The following is a 16,334-nucleotide window of genomic DNA, read 5'->3' as shown; positions in this document are numbered from 1 at the left end:
CAGCCTTTTCCAACAGCTCGCAACTTGTATTTCTGTGCATTTGTGTGTCACACATACACACAGAGTTAATAGATGCACACTGTTTGTTATGTCCACTTGTAAATTCTAGCAGCACAACTCACTCTTGAAAATTAATGCATTTCTCATGTCCCAGATGTCATTCCTGCCCTCTGTCTGTACATGTCAGTATATTATTCAAGGATTTACACATAAAGTAATATAGACAAATGAAGCCCAGCATGTTTTTCTCGTACTCCATTTGCTGCAGCCCATGGCGACTGAAATGGTCCGCCAGCAGTAACAAGGACATCATTTGGAGACACTTACTAATGCAGGGAAAATAAATAAAAGCACAATGACCTGCAAACAGCTTCAAGAGCAAAATTATAAGAAAGTGTGACTGTGTGTCTCTCCTTGTCTCTCATTATAACCAGATTGAGACAAATAGAAGGGGATCTGCCCTTCGATCTAAACCTCCACACCATTTACCTCTCACATCACAGCTGAGTGTGTATGCCTGGTTCATTTAGCCCTGTGAGAGAGAGTGTGTGTGTGTGTAACAGCAAGGTGCTGGCCGTGTCCTCATTTATGTGATAATATGGTGAGTTTGTGTGTGTAATCATGCAATCATTCCAATCTCTGAGTGAGCGTGTATGTTCAACCATGCCTCGTTTGTGTGCGTTACATGTTGGTTACAAATAGACTGTGTCAAATGTATGTTTCTGCTGTTTGTGTGTGTGTGTGTGTGTGTGTGTGTGAGAGAGAGAGAAAGAGAGACAAAGCATTTAACAGACCAGTGATCATATGACACATTGGTACACACTGACACTCAATGAGTGCATTTGTTTTTGTGTTGCCTGGATTTAGCAACTGTGTCTGACAAACTTCACTGAGACTCGATGATACACACAGTAAAAATAACTATATGACAAACCAGCCAATGACACATTATAGAGTGTGGAGATGTGAACTGGGCTGGGCTAAAAAAGTGATTTGAGTGTGATCATACAACAATGATGTGTTTGGGGCTTTTCAGATAACAATCCAAACATGTGAAATGCCTTCAGCCTTTGCAATTTCCTCCTTGTTCAAAATCTTAAACTTCTAGAAAAAAATGTACTCACACATAAATATACATTCTTGCTGCTAGCAAGGAAATGTTTCTCAGCTGCTGTCTGGTTCCATATTTTCTACCAGACTTGTTGAGCCCTTTCTGCTGGTAAAAAAGCATCCAAGCAAAGCATTAAGAAAAGTACTATACTTCAGCTATCTCTATTTGGTTCCTGTATGTTGGATAAAAGACAAATTGGCAGGAGGAGACAGAAGCAACTTTGACAATGATTAATTTGTTACAAAGAAGTGACTAGAGCAGCACCAAAATGCCTCAGAAGTGGGGAGGTGGTCATCGTTTCAATTCTACAAAAAAAGTCTAAAACGTCAAGATACAGTTTTTCTATGAGACTTTTATACTCACAGCTAATCCTGGTAGCATATAAGTCTCAAATACCATATAATAAAGACCTTGGTGCAAAGGCAGTACCCATATTGGCATTCACTCATCAATAAACCTCTCTCTGCTAAAGTGTTAGCATGCACCAGGGCAAGCCACATAAATACTTGACACTGAAATGTTTCCAGTTTGTTGACACCACCAGCGAATTGACCACTAAATCAATTTGCAACAAAAAAAAAAGTCAATAGATTTGTTCAGCTCTGGGTCACTAGGGCGACTCCCCTGCAACTGTTCACTTTGAGGGCTAATTTGGCCTGACCAAACCAGAACAGGTCTGTCCTCTTTCTGATTAAGTGCAGCATTACTCAGAACGAACTAAAGATCCTGCCAATCTCCCTGCTTAGTTCCCAGTCCTAGGGAGAAAAAGACTTTCCCCCTGTGGGCTTAACTTTGACCAGATTGATCTGAAAATGTTCTAAGGACACAAAGCCTCTGACTTTCACTCAGGAGATTATTGGGTTCTTGCACTGTTTCTGAAAAGAAACCTTTATTTTAGTGCACTGTTTGTGAGTTTCTGAATATAGTGGAGAACCACTGCTTTATAAAAGTAAACTAACATCCCCGTCAGTAATGAGATTTTCTCCTGACTGGTGAACTCACTCCATTCATCACCCAGCAGTAGGTCATGTTAGTTTATTTCATTCAGCAAGGTCACCCTGCCTGACAGGAGAACTCAGTGCTACACCACCAAAGGTTTGATTAATTGGGAATCAACGAGCCATCAAACCGAGCAGTGTAAACGGGTTACGACTGGGTAAAATGATACATCAAACTTCTCCTTGCTGGACCTTGCTTTGAGGGAGTTCTGGCTTACTAGTTTAAAAATATAATGGCCACCAGCAAGAAAACAAAATAGACCGCAAAAGATGAAAATAAATTCATGAAGTAAAAATGTCTGCCAGTAGGATGAGAGGTAAATGCTCTGAAGGTAGAGCAATAAACAGGAAGAGGTGTACAGATTGAAGACAAAAATGGACTCCTGGGTGAAAATTGAGATACATGAAAAACAAATTTATCCATAACACAACCAAATCTCTGTCCCTGACCTCTTTTTAGCATCTCATCTCTCCGATGTTTCATCCCCAGTCTGATTCTGTTGACAAAACAGACCTAAACATATGCGAGTATTGGAAATGACTTAATTTTAACATCCAATAGCTCAGAAGTTATAGGTCCTGCCTTAGTAATGGGACACACGCCGACACACACTTGCACCCGCAGACGGTTTCCATTAAACGTCTATTTCCAGCAGCTATCAGCGTGGCAGGGAAATCAAGTGCTGGACCACCGTTTGAAGTGGTATCAGCTATACTTGTTCCTATCACCTCCCTATCACTCCATCCACTCCTCCCTTCTATCCCTTGCTAACCCCCTCTCTTCCTCACTTATCTCCGTTACGCCCCCAGAGATCTGTGGCCTCTTCTCTCTTCTCTACCTCTCTGTCCTCACAAGTCAGCACTCATGTACTCGCTCTCTCTCTTAATCATCCTTCTCTGCTCCCTCTCTCATCCTGGGCTGACCCACACTTGCTTGAGGCACTAAGAGCTTTGCTTCCCCTTGTCATACCCCCTGACTTTATTCTCCTCCTATTCCTCCATCTCTCCCTCCTTTTTTCCCTTCCATCCTTCTGGAAGAACTCAGATCCTTACAAGAAGAAAATCCTTCATTTGAAATTTGACTTAACGACCAAACTGTATTTTAGCTGTTGTTATATTTAATTAAACTTCATACATAACTGGACTACAATAAAATCTGCATTGAAAGATAAGATTCAACACATCCTGAATATTTTTTGCCTTTTGTCACATGAAGGAGCTTCTGTAGGCTTTAAAAATGTTGGAGCAGGTTTCAAAGGAACATGCATAATGCCAGATAAACCTGTGATTTCCCAGCAGAATGACGGTCAAAGCATCATGCTGCCTTCTGCCCGTAGTGCTTTCTGGTGCCGTCTCGTGCCTAGGTAAATCCTGTGTGTATGTGAGTGTACACACAGATGCATGCACCTGGCTGTCCACAAAATGTATGTAAGAAAATGTGATTCATCAGAACACATCACATTCACATGCTTAACATGCTGAAAACCTACAGCAGATAGGGGAATGGACACACAAAAAAAAAACAGCAAGCTGGGATGCACTGTGTGTTCTGGCAACGTTTCATCATCATGTTTAGCAGTAGGGTTTGCAGCAATATGTGCAGTAATTAGCGGCCATGTTGTGGCAGATTGCCATTGTATTTTTATTAGCAAAGTCTGTCTCTGAGAACTTCCAAACAGCATCTTTAAAATAAGAGGTTTTATTTTGAAGAGATCTATATTTTTGTAGTCACTATGTTGCTACTCAAAAAGCTGTAAACTATTCTTTCATTATAATCATTACTCCTCCCTTCTTCCTTTGCATACCCTCTCTCTTCCCTTCCATCCATTTCTACATCTTCCTAAACAACCCCTCTTCTTCCACCTCTTATAATATGCCATTCCCTCCGTCTTCTCTTTTCCATTTCCTTCTGGCATTCTCCCAGCCCCTGTCACCTCACCCCCGCATTCCTCCTGCTCCTCATCTTCATGCCCCCCCCCGCCAACTCTCCATCTCGCTCACTCTCTCTCTTTTAGTCTGATGCTTGACGCTGCCGAGAGACAGATCACAGTGCTCTCTTCTGCTCTTCGTCGGGAATCACAGACTCTGCTCTACCAGATAAGGACAAAGCAAAGCCCAAAAAATATCCAGGAGAAAGCAAGAGGATAAAGAAGCAGATAAATGGATAAATGACGAGAAAAGTGACTCAGTGGAGGCAGGACAAGTAAAAGAAAAAAACCTTCCTGAAGGAGAGAGGAGATTTCTAAAAATACAACCCAGCTTACTCCCTGCATTCTGTTATTTTCTCTCTCTCCCTTCTTTGTCCCTTCCTTCATTCAGTACCTGTTCTGTGGGATTAACATGACTTAAAATTCAATCAGCCTACAGCCTGACGGAAGAGCGACAGAGGAGGCAGACAGAGCGCTGCAGCTGTCGAGACCGAGTGAGGGGACGACCAACGGGAGGGGAGAGAGAGAGGGGGATAGACAGAGAGAGATAGAGATAGAGGAGAGAGAGAAATGGGTGTTTTTCCACAGAGCTGAGATAGAGAGAGAGCCACGGAGACAGAGAGATGTGACGCTTCTAGGAGTCGTGGTGGAATGATCCGGAAAACAAGGTTAGTAATTACACGTTTTTCATCTAGCAGAGGGCAAACAAAAGGGGGAAAGACACGTCTGAGGGGAATGAAAGAACAAGAAGACTTTAAAAATGGATAAACAGCACTATTGTGCTTCTGAAGTAGTAAAGTGCACACTGGAGGAGGAGAAGCAGATAAACAGGAATTCAATGAATCAAATTAATTTTGAATTCAATTAAAAAAACCTCCAGCAGAGATCCCTCATACATGTAGCTGCTGCACTAATGCATACATGCACATAGACAGTGAATACCCTGCTTTAGAACAAGATAATGAGATTGTTTTCTTTAAGGTGTTGGCTTTTGGAGTTTAATTGACAGGCTTGAGTGTTGGGGTGGGGGGGCTGGACTTTTGAACTGTCTGACATTCATGGCGCTAATCAATAGCCCAGTTGTTTCATTAGACTGTGTATGTGTGTGACTGAAAGACGGAGTGAGAGAGCTGCAGAAGCTGTGTGTGTGAGCGCTCACAGGAGAGTATCACTGCATGAATACTTACTGGATGTGTGCGTGGTGGCGACTGTGGTGGTGTGTGCAAATGTGTGAATGTATTGTGTTTGTGTGCAGCCTGCTGTGAGGCGTTAAGAGGGTCTCAGAGCTATTGATTCTCTTTGACAGACAGGTGAGGGTGGGGGGGGGGGTAAGTTGAGGAGGGGGGCCATGAGGGAGGAGTAAGGAAGTTAGATATCTGAGGGAAAGCGGCCCTCGGCTGGGTGGACGAGAAATCTGGTATAATGCACACATATCTCTGCATTCACTCTCCATGTGTTTCTTTTCGGTTTCTAGCCTCCGTCTCTACAGCTTACACCCAAACCTCCTTTTTTCTACATTTCCCTCCAAGGTCATCAATGATCGACTAATTCAATGTGAGAGCACACGCACGGACTGCACTCAGTAAGAGTATAGAGTGGCCCTGAGACACCCAAGAAATCACTCCTGCACATAAGGGATGAGAGAGAGGGATGAAAAAATTACTGAATGTGTGAAAGAATGAAGAAATAGGAGGGAAAGCCAGATGAATGAATAAGAGGTGTTGAGTGAGGAGGAGAGCGACACAAAAAGGGAAAGAAGGTGGTGGCGGAGGAGATGGGAGGGAGGAGCTGAGGAGAGGAGGTGAAGATTGCCGCCTGGATTCTGTTTGGACTGAACTGCTCCAGACACAGAAAAGTTCACTGCAGCCATGAGGAAATCATATCAAGATGGCACAAACAGGATTTTAAGCAAAGTGGATTCTTGGATTCTTTTTTGAAACAGAAGTCTCCATTTTTGGAATATCGTGCCAGGATAATTCCGGATTTTCCAGGTTTTCTTCATCTATAGAAGCCTAAGAGGATATCACAGGATTGGAATTTCTGCAACTCTCTGGTTGTCTTACACTGACCTACATCCACCTCTGTTTGATGTGTATAGGGGGTGCGTGAGTGTGGATGGGAGTAGGACAGGAAAAAAAAACCACAACCCACCCCCGTGCTGGCCTGACACAAGTAGAAACACCTGGGGCGAGATCAGTGCTACACACACACGCACCTACACACACAAACCTGGATAACATGTGGAGCTGATTCGGATTATAGAGCCGCACAGACGGAAAAGGTAATGTCCATGCAGTTTCAAACACACACACACACAGTTGTATTGGCCCAGTAAAGGCAAATCCATATTTGCATGGCTAGCTCTCTTGTGCTGAATCATTGAGTACATCAATGCGGTGAGCACCAGCACTCACTGTACTCAGTGCTCTGTTTCAAACACATACACACCCACAGGTCTATAAATAATGAACAGATGTGCATTTATAAGGACAACAACATAAGAGGCAAATGCCAGAGTACATATAAGGAGCACACACACAAAGGTTAAAATTGTCCACACAGCACAGAAGTTTTACTGTAATCCTTACATCCCTCTAGTGCCTAAAATTTAAACTCTACATACATCCTGTGAATCCTGCTCTCCCTCTCTCTCCCTCTTTCTTTCTTCCTGTATGCGTGTGTCAGCCAGCTGTCCTGTATCAGATTACTCACTAGGTGTGTCTTAGCTTGGCTTTCATCACCTCGCCCTTATGTAATCTCACCTGGCGTGTTGTGTTTGTGTGTGCATCTCTGATGGTAGTGTGTGGATGCATGGCTGATGTGCTTGTGTGGCAGCAGCAGCACACAACAGTTCTAACCACCCTTCATTTGAGGCTTTTTACGTAAGCTGTGTCTGAGTGCACACACACAAACACACTCCCAGAGACACAGATTTGGCACACTGACACAGGAGATCAGACTGACTGGATAGAGGAGGATAAGAGGGCGATGAGAAAGACACAGAGAAGTGAGGGGGGGGGGCATCAAGGAGTGACACAAGACATATTGATGGTTACTGAAGGCTAAAAGAGGTCAGATCAAAGGATTGCAGAGAGAAGTGAGAATGGGTGATTGAATTCATCGTGTGTTCAGAGGAAGGCGAGAAATGAAGGGACGAAACAGGAAGAAAATACAATAGATTAGGAGAGAAATAATGAAGGGGTGGTGGCAAACAAGAGCTAAGACTGAGAAATGGAGGGATCAAATAGAGACATCAAAGGTTTGAGAATTGCATTGAAAAGAAAAACTAAAGGATTGATGATAATTAAATGATAAGTGAGATAAACATGAATTCTTTTGACAGGATAAGCAAAAGTGTAAGAAAGATGCACATTTAGGGGGGGAGTGATAAATGTACTGTAGGGAACCAAAAATAGAAAGATAGATGAGGAAGAAATAATTAGCAATGACAGATGGCGATCATTATGTTGCTTTCTACTGTCATACCATTGGCTACAATTAGTCTTACATGACCCCAAAGAGTCTGCAAAAGATCAGTAACACCAGTAATGAGCTATTTAGAGATATAACTACAAGGGAATGTGGTGTACCATGGGGATTTCCCATGCAATAGATATACCAATTATAGAGCACAGCTTACAGAGAAAAGTGGAATTCTACCTTAGAGGAACATTAATTACCCTGGATACAAAAGAGACTGGGGCTTAAAAATAATACAGAGCACATGAAACCCTTCATATGAACAATATGCCTTTTGGTTAACAGAGACAGGGCTCATTATTTGCTCTGTTGATCGTTTACAGCAGTTTTAACTCTTGCTTTGAGCAAGGGCAGCTAATTCTGAAGAGATGATGACTGAATCTTTTTGAAGTGTAACAAAGAGGCCTTTTGATTTCCATTAACCAAATCATAATTCTATAATTGGCTCTGCTCTCCTGCTAGGGAGCGTTGTAGGAATACAGAGCAGGTAGAGTGACGTGTGGTTAAAACAGTGAAATAAAGGCAGAATAAAAGAACATCTTCTCAATTATCTTATTAGTACTCTGTGTGTCTTGCTGTTACCAAGGGTGTCTGTCATTCTCAGGCTACAGTAAGGGAAACGAACAGATGGGAAGCTCACTGCTCAAAGTAGGAGGCTTGCCAAAATGAACAGACTGGGAAGTGAATGGAGGGGGAAAAATATGGAATGGATGGCACGTGAATGGATCTTTTATTGAAAAGGAATTACTGTTGTTATCTATTGGAAAATCAAAGTCAGCTGAGAAAATCAAGACATCATCAACCTACAGTCTCAACATGCCCTCTTCAACTTGGCACCCTCTTCTTCTAAATGAAGTAGCTCAATGGTCACCATTTTTAATTTAATTAATGTCATGATAGCAGCTGTGGGCCACTTTCTGGGAGGTTTAGGATCCCAACTTCAATAAAGAAGTCTTGACAACTGCTTGACTATGTGTATAAATGTCTCCTTCAACCTTAAACTGCAGACTTATTAATCCGTTTGAACAACACAGCTGATGCTCACAAATGAGCCATTAAAAAAAAAACTAGCCACCCAGTCCTGCAGTATGTAATCCTGCAGGACTGGGTTAGGTGACTACTACTAGCCTGATAGTCTTGCATTTTCACTTTTAGAGCTGACCCCACCAAAACCAGAGTGTTACCATTATTAGAATCCTCCTACGACATACAAAAGCTAGTAGAGAGGTTGGTAAACTGTGCCTGGACAATAGCTGGCCTATTAGGAGGCTTTGATATTAAGAGTCAATTATTAAATTAAAAAGCCAGAAGGAAGGATGAGAAGGACAGACTGATTACGCTACCAAAAACACAGTGTCCGTATGCAATAGCTGCAGACGTGACGATTACATGAAACAGAGACAGACACACATACACATTACTCATCGAAGATGATGATGAATGATAGATGTGGCCTGTCACACACTCTCCTGATTTAACTGGCTTTCAATCAAAGAGAGAAGAAGTGGAAGAAGTGAAAGCTTGAAACAAGGGGATCGTGGTCACTGTCAGGAGAACGGCACTTGATGGATGAATGGATGGACCACTGAATGACAAATGGTGGACGGGGAAAGCTGGGCTGTTAAAGAAGGGTGGGAGGATCAAAAGGATGAGACGTCAGGTCGCTGTCAGCAGCAGAGGAACAGAGTGGTGGATGACGGACACAGAGGTACAGAACGATAGCATGATGAAGAGGAGTAATTACAAGACTGACTGTTTAAGATAGGGAGGAACACTCAGAGGATGTAGAGAGACTGAGTAATGAAGAATGAAAAGGCAAGTGATGACACTTGAGAGGTGGATGATAAGAGTGAGCAGGGAAAAGGGAATGGAATAACAATGTCTGAAAAGAAAAACTACACTAATAAAGCACAGGCATGAAAAGAGTGAGGGGTGGGTGGATGAAGGGATGAATGAAAACTGATGGGATTGAGGTGATGAGTAATTATAGTGATGGTAGTCAAACAAATAGTAACACAAATTAAAGGCTGGGGTGAAGGGATGACATGATAAAAAGAAGAGGATAAGAAGTATGATGATGGAAGGAAGTGTAAAAATAAATATGAAAAATGATGAAAGGAGCAAATAGTGTCTCAGAGAGAAAGAGTGACTAAGAGGATCCCCGGTGAAGGGGTGGAGACAGCAAACAAATCCGTAGTGTAAAAGTGAGGAAGGAGAGAGGGATGAAAGGATGAGTAATTAAACTGTTGACAGTCTGTTTAGGCGCAGCAGGCGCCTGATGAGCAGAACAAACCGTAACCACGGCAACCACTGGAGACAGAAGGAGGGATGGTTTTGGGGAAGGACGTCTCCGGGAGTGAGGAGAAAAGGGGGAGAGCCAAATGTTAATGTGAATGTGAGAGGCAACTGGAGGGTGACAAATGGGAAATTAGGAACGAGAGGCAGCACGGATGGAGGTAGAGATTATCTGCAGGTTTTAGAAATACTAGAACTGATCTCATGAGGCCAAGTGCAGAATTAGGAAGCACCCACACATCTGTGAAAGATTATTCCTTTCTCCTGGTAATACTGATTGGAAATGATAAAACTGAATGTGGAAAATTAAGTTTAGGGAATGTGATTCTTGCTAACAAAATTTTAGAAATTTAAAATTTATCTGGCTAACTTGCTAATCCTGCTTTGTGCAAACCCCTCTGGAGATGAAGAGGGGAGAGAGAGGACGGATTTATACACACAAAACTTTGATGTGTTCAATCCCATCAGAAGTTTTCTCCAACAAGCCTCAAATGTAAGACGTAATGACTCAGTTTAAAATGCCTTTATCAGTTGTTCTGTCTGTGAAATGTCAGAAAATAGTGAAAAAAAATGTCCCCATAAGTTCCCAGCGCTGCAGCTCTCTGGCATTATTGTTTGATCTCTTCAGCACCACACTGAGACAAATCAAATGTGCCCTTCAATACCCTCAAAGTGCACTAGTGGATATTTTGCTGGTATTATTCATCTATGATAAGTTTAACTTAGAGGATAAAGAAGGCAAAACACAAAAAGTCACACAGAAACACACACACATTCAGTGCCAATATCTACCAAAATAGGAGTATACACACAGTAAGAGCTGCATCAACTTCATGTAGGACGCGGGTCAAATGGCAAGGTGTCAAAACAACTCAGGTTTAAAACAAATCTTTTCACTGTTAAACATGTTTAAAAACAAAACTATATGCTATATATGTTTAACATAACCTCAGTGAGTGAAAATAAAAATCGGTCACAGCGCACAAACCCGTGTCTCCAGGGTGAAAATCAATTGTGCAAACAATCATCGGAAAATCAACAGATTTAATCAATGATATGTGAGGACTGTGTGTTGAGTTCTACTCAGCACAACAGTAATTCCTCTCTTATGGCTGCATACTAGCTCCCAAACCACCACTACGTCTGCAAACTCAAGTATAAGTACCATCAACAGATGCAGTGGGTTGCAGATGCTCCAGTGAATCATGGTGCAGAATACAGCGTGGGTGAGGACTGTCAGAAGAAACAGGCTTGTACTTAGTCGGCAACACTTATAGTCGAAGTCTCACAGCAAAGCACACAGAATTTCTGCCTGTATCAGCACTGCTAAGCATAAGAATGTGAGACAACGTAATCAACCAACTCAGGGGAATCCAGCTTCCCCTGCAGGCTCACTGCTGTGCAGCCTTGTTTTGCCTTTATTAGTGCAACACATCAGGGGGAAAAGATCTTCGTGATGAGTTACAATGCAAGTTGTGATTCATTATAGCAGAGAGTGGCCTCTGATCAAACACATCTGATACTAACAAACCTCAAACAAGGAATCATGCAATTTTCTGGTTCAGCAGGCTACATGTGGATCTCTATCCTCCATGAAATGAAAAAAGGATAAGACAAAAAAAATATGTTACACAAGTTTAGTTTGTATGCATGTGAGTCTAAGCATGTGTATGTGTGTGTAGCATTAATCAATACATCTATCACTGTGATTCAGAGACCTCTTTGGCATGTCATTGACCTACTGTGCTGGATGCAGAGTGCTGATTGGGTAACTGTTCTCTTACTCAGGATTTCCCCTTAGAAAGCCGGGAACCCTGCTGAATCATCAAACTGCCACTTGCACATAAACACACACGTATACACATGGAAACACTTTCTGCCAAGCTGCATCCCGTGGTGTCAGCCAATCAGGGTCCATATAATTGACACCGCAGGGTTTCTGATTGGGCGGGAGATGTTGACAGCTCATAAGTGGCGTGTGTTTGTGTGTTGCTTCTTGGCCGCTTGTTTGTGGTGGATTTGCAATTTTTTGTTCATTAGCCTTAGTTATGTAAACATGCACAGGTGCACGCAAGCACATACACACACACAATGTGGCAGGTTTGCAAGATATGGCAGAATGAAGGCGGAAAAACTATTTCCATGTAGAGATAAGAATCAGAGAGAGAGGAGGATGAAAGAAGAGCGGAACAGGAGGAGGAAGAAAGGGGGAGAAAAAGTGCAAGCACATTATGTTCAGGGTGAGTGGCAGGTCAGATATCATAGTGTGTGTGTGTGTTTAAGTGTTTCATACAAGTATGTGCATGTAGGCAAAAGCATTTGTAATGTCTACAAGTTTGTAAGATTGAGTGTGAATGTGTGAGGAAACTGAAGTTTCTTGTTGGGCGACCCCTCAATGACCGCAAGCCAAAATACACCAGCATTAAAATGCATAAGTGCGTCTAGTGACAGTGTTTGGGGTCAGACTCCAGGCTGCAAGTACAAAATTCATTTCCCAATCAGACGCAGTTTGAAACTGACAGATACAGAGGGACTGAGTACAAACCACATGTCACAACACTTTCCCCTTGAAATCATCTGGATCAGGCACTTCAACACCCAGCAAAAAACGCCACACGACAATTGAATTGTGGTGCATATGGTGGCACAGCAAAGCACAAACAAAAATGCTTCCAGGGATGACTAAAAGGTGCCCAAAATTTATGACAGAGTATGATAATTCATACAGATGCCAAGATTAATGTTCCTTTCACATTCAACACAATCTGGAATCGCCATTAAAATACAAGCATGTGACAAAAACAAAGACTGTCAGCTATTAATTACAGTCTCTTATTGGGCTCCATCTTAAACCATGTTACTGTGCAATTTAATCAGATGCAACTATGCTGGTGCCATCTGGAGAAAAGGCACATGAAAACAAAGCAGTATCACGGCGCCTCTCTGGCAGCATTATGACAACCATCCACCAATGAAAAACGATTCCTCTGCAAGTAACAAAAGGTATTCTGGTGCATCAGTGTAACAGCACGCCATGTCCCTCATTTGCTCAGCTGTCCTTGTGATTTTTGCTGCTCGACTGCATCCATCTGTAAGATAGCCGTTCATATACAGAATTAACCTACTGCTGCACTTTTCCAAAGGACGTTCAAAACAAATGAAAAACTTTCCTTTCAGAGTGGCACTGAAGCAGTGCAAGGGAAAGAAGACACACAACACACTCCTGTGCTCATATACTTCTATAAATATGGACACAAACACTCCTCTTAGGATAGAGTTCAGGTGACAGATATATATATTGAAATGAGAGTTTGATAACAGATCAGGACAAGACTGCTCCCTGCCCCTCTGTGCCAATGAAATGCTAAAGACAATTACAGACAGCTCAATTGTTTAAATTACCTCCCAGAAAATGGAATCCCCGAGCTGTGCAGCTGTGTGGACCTTCCACAGGAAGGAAACTAGTTTACAAAACCTCAGCACAGAATGCTGCCATAATGCTGTTATAGTAACGTTAATAACGGTATCACAGAGGTAGAAAAGAAAACTTTCAGAGCTACAAGATTGGTGGAAAGAGTTTCTAAGTTTACAGTGTTTATACATTATGTGAAAGAGTGTGTCTGTCCTTTGTATTTGCATTACAGACATCCAAGCCTCTAAATGATTTAAGACAATTACGTAGGTGGAGAAACGGGGAACAAATTAGCCAGCTAGAGGGGCACAGATCTGTGCTGTGACATCGAGCACAGAATTCTGCTCAGCTCATATGGTGAACAAGAACAAGGCCTACTTATTTCTATGGTTCGCTGCTTGAGGTTTTCATGTCCACTATCTTCATGGTTGACCAGTTCACAGCCTGTGGTAAATCAGAACAGTGACTTAACTCTGCCTGATGGTTACAGAATATCTGGCAGTAGACCACTCCTACACATGACAGAGGAGGGGGGGGGGTGGCCTTTAAAAAAACAGAAAGGTAAAATAGTTTTTCATCTGGTATGATCTTTTAAACGTCAATTTTTAACAAGCTGCCCTAAGTTCATTAAAGGCAGACTGTCTTATCTTTGCAAAGCCGATATGAAGTGTGGCAGCCTTTAAAAAACTCAAACTTCAAAGTCTCCGCCAATATTATTACTGTTTTTACTCCAAACAGAAAGCGTGAGCAGAGCACAAACAGAGATGCTTGCTTTCTCGTAAGTCTTGCCATCTTTCAAAGATTTATAGATAGTTTTAAGAAGCCTCATTTTAGATAAGGTGTTGCAGCCAAACACACACAATCTTGATGATGAAATGCTCACACCTCCAATTTGTTATACACAAAAGGAGCGAATGGTGAAGAAAATCCCTGTGGTCTTCATGCAAGAGTTGTGAAACGTGCATGAGTGAGAGACAAATGTGGATTTATTATGGAGTCTTTAACCTTCTGATGCAGAGGCGGACATTTTCCATAAGTGTAAAACACACTTGACTGTTCAGTGTTTCAGGAACAGAAACAATTATCAACATCTCCTATACAGGAAGGATTCCAGCAGGATTTGGTGAGACAGGGACTGGTGTTAAAGACGTATACACAAAAAACACATGCTGCTTTCTTTTATTTTTCCAACACAACACTGAGGTTTTGGGAGGAATTAGCTGAGTGAAGTATTTCAGAGAAGCTGTATTATTTTGGAACCCTGCTGTGAGGAGTCCACAGCCTTTTTCATTTTTAAGAGAACACACTTCAGTTCTTTTCTCTGATTTCCCATCTTGCTTCTTCACTCCTGCTATTTACCTCATGGGTTCTGTGAGCCCTTCATTCTATATGGCTAGAGGGGAAAAAAAAGAACAGATGACTGTACAAAGAGAAAAGAACTACGCAAAGAGCACTCAATGACTGACTTTTGCAGCTTTTCCTTCTTTTTTAAAAGGCCCACATTTAACTAAAAGACTGATTACACTCAGTCTGAAAACTTCAGCGTTCTCACTAAAACATTTATCTTGGCTGTTTTTACCTCATTTCAGAAATGTCTAGTCAACATTTTTTGCAGAGGAATTTACTACCTCAAATCACTGATGCTTGACAACAATGTTGGTCCAGCCCATGTTACTGAGTGGTTAATCCTTTGTCCTTGAGCATAAATGATAACATGCTTTTTTTTTTTTTAACCAGGAAGCTGTATTTCTAAAGTTGGCACTGGATATTGCGGCCAAATATTTTACTATTTCTTGCTTATGAAAGTCCACAACTGCTTATGAAAGTCCACTATAGAAGTAATTTACATTTTCACAATACTGTAGTGAGGGAGAAATGTCTGAATCCAACTACTGTCCAGCATTATCCTACATTTTAATTTACAGAAATACCATTAAGCAGCCACATTATGACACTGAATTTTAAAAGCTAAATGTCCTCAGCCAAACCCTTACAATTTACCCATCATTTTCTTTACCAGTAACCCCTTCTCTTTTCCTCATAACCTTTGACCCCTACTTTACCCACGCTTTCCTCTGCTGTCTTCCTGCTTCCCTCACCATTATAATTGTGATACCTGGCAAACTCATTTTAAACACAGCTCTCCCCTTTCCCTAATCAAATCCAGTCTTCCCTCTCTCATCCCTCTCTCTGACAGTGATGGATGGCGGCCTTCACCCGTTTATCGCCTTTACATATTTCTCTGCCCATCCGCTTAACGACACACATTCATACACGCTGACTCTTCATCCTTCTTTTCTTCCATCCTCCTCAAAATTCCTTCTGTTCCACTTTTCCTCAGCTCTTCACACAACTGGCTTCAAGCTTACACATTTCCCTCCTCCATCTTATACCACTCTTCTCCCATTTGCCTTGTGGCTCTCCACTTTACCTCTCTTTACATTTCAAATTTGTAAGCCTATGTTTCTTTATCCCTATTGTTACCCCTCTCCCTGTGCTTTCTATACATCTTGACTGACTAAAGAGGACTAAAAACGACAGAGGGATGACAGAGGAGCGATAGTATCAAAAGGATGAGTGGGCTTACAGTACACACGACTGCCGCAAGAAGAGGCTATGTGGGCGTTCTTTTGTTCCTTGCCTAGAGAGAGTATGTGTGTCTATGTGTCGACCTCCCTATAATTATGATTGTGTGGGAAGACTGTTTTGGTATGCTCACCATTGTTTCTGTATGCAAGTGCTCACCTAATATCAAGGGTCTGAATTATGAGTGAGAGTGCATGCTAGAGAGCTGCAGTGTGATTGAAAGAATTTCTGAGTGTGTGTGTGTAAAATGCTGCCAGCTATTGTGTCAGAAGAGCTTGCATGTACTTTAATTTCCAACAATGCAGCAGGGCTCAAGTGAGTGCACGTCAGCAATAGCAGCAGTCAAATGACATAGACGTTTTTAATTAATTTCCTCCATGACATCATGACTGTTGACTGAAGCCTTGTGGTGCACCTATTCACAGTCCAATCAGATCTGTGGATTACTGTGCGTGTGATAAGTGGCTTTTGAGAGCTAATACAAATCCCCTTGTTCATAAACACTGCAACATTCCCTAAGTTGA

At 42.0% G+C, this 16,334-nt stretch overlaps 2 protein-coding genes across 3 annotated transcripts in view; one reads left to right on the top strand and one right to left on the bottom strand.

The window, feature by feature from the left end:
- Nucleotides 1-16,334, bottom strand: part of pcxb (pyruvate carboxylase b) — a 223,082-nt gene that overhangs the window by 55,904 nt on the left and 150,844 nt on the right. The window lies entirely within an intron of this gene.
- Nucleotides 6,014-16,334, top strand: part of LOC114450628 (leucine-rich repeat and fibronectin type-III domain-containing protein 4) — a 32,406-nt gene continuing 22,085 nt past the window's right edge. Inside the window, exon 1 of the mRNA XM_028428838.1 lies at nt 6,014-6,318. The gene's annotated coding sequence lies outside the window, so the exon portion shown is untranslated. The remainder of the gene's footprint in view (nt 6,319-16,334) is intronic.

Source organism: Parambassis ranga, chromosome 18 (genome assembly GCF_900634625.1).
Source record: "Parambassis ranga chromosome 18, fParRan2.1, whole genome shotgun sequence".
NCBI lineage: Eukaryota > Metazoa > Chordata > Actinopteri > Ambassidae > Parambassis > Parambassis ranga.
This window is presented reverse-complemented; position numbering and strand designations above follow the sequence as displayed.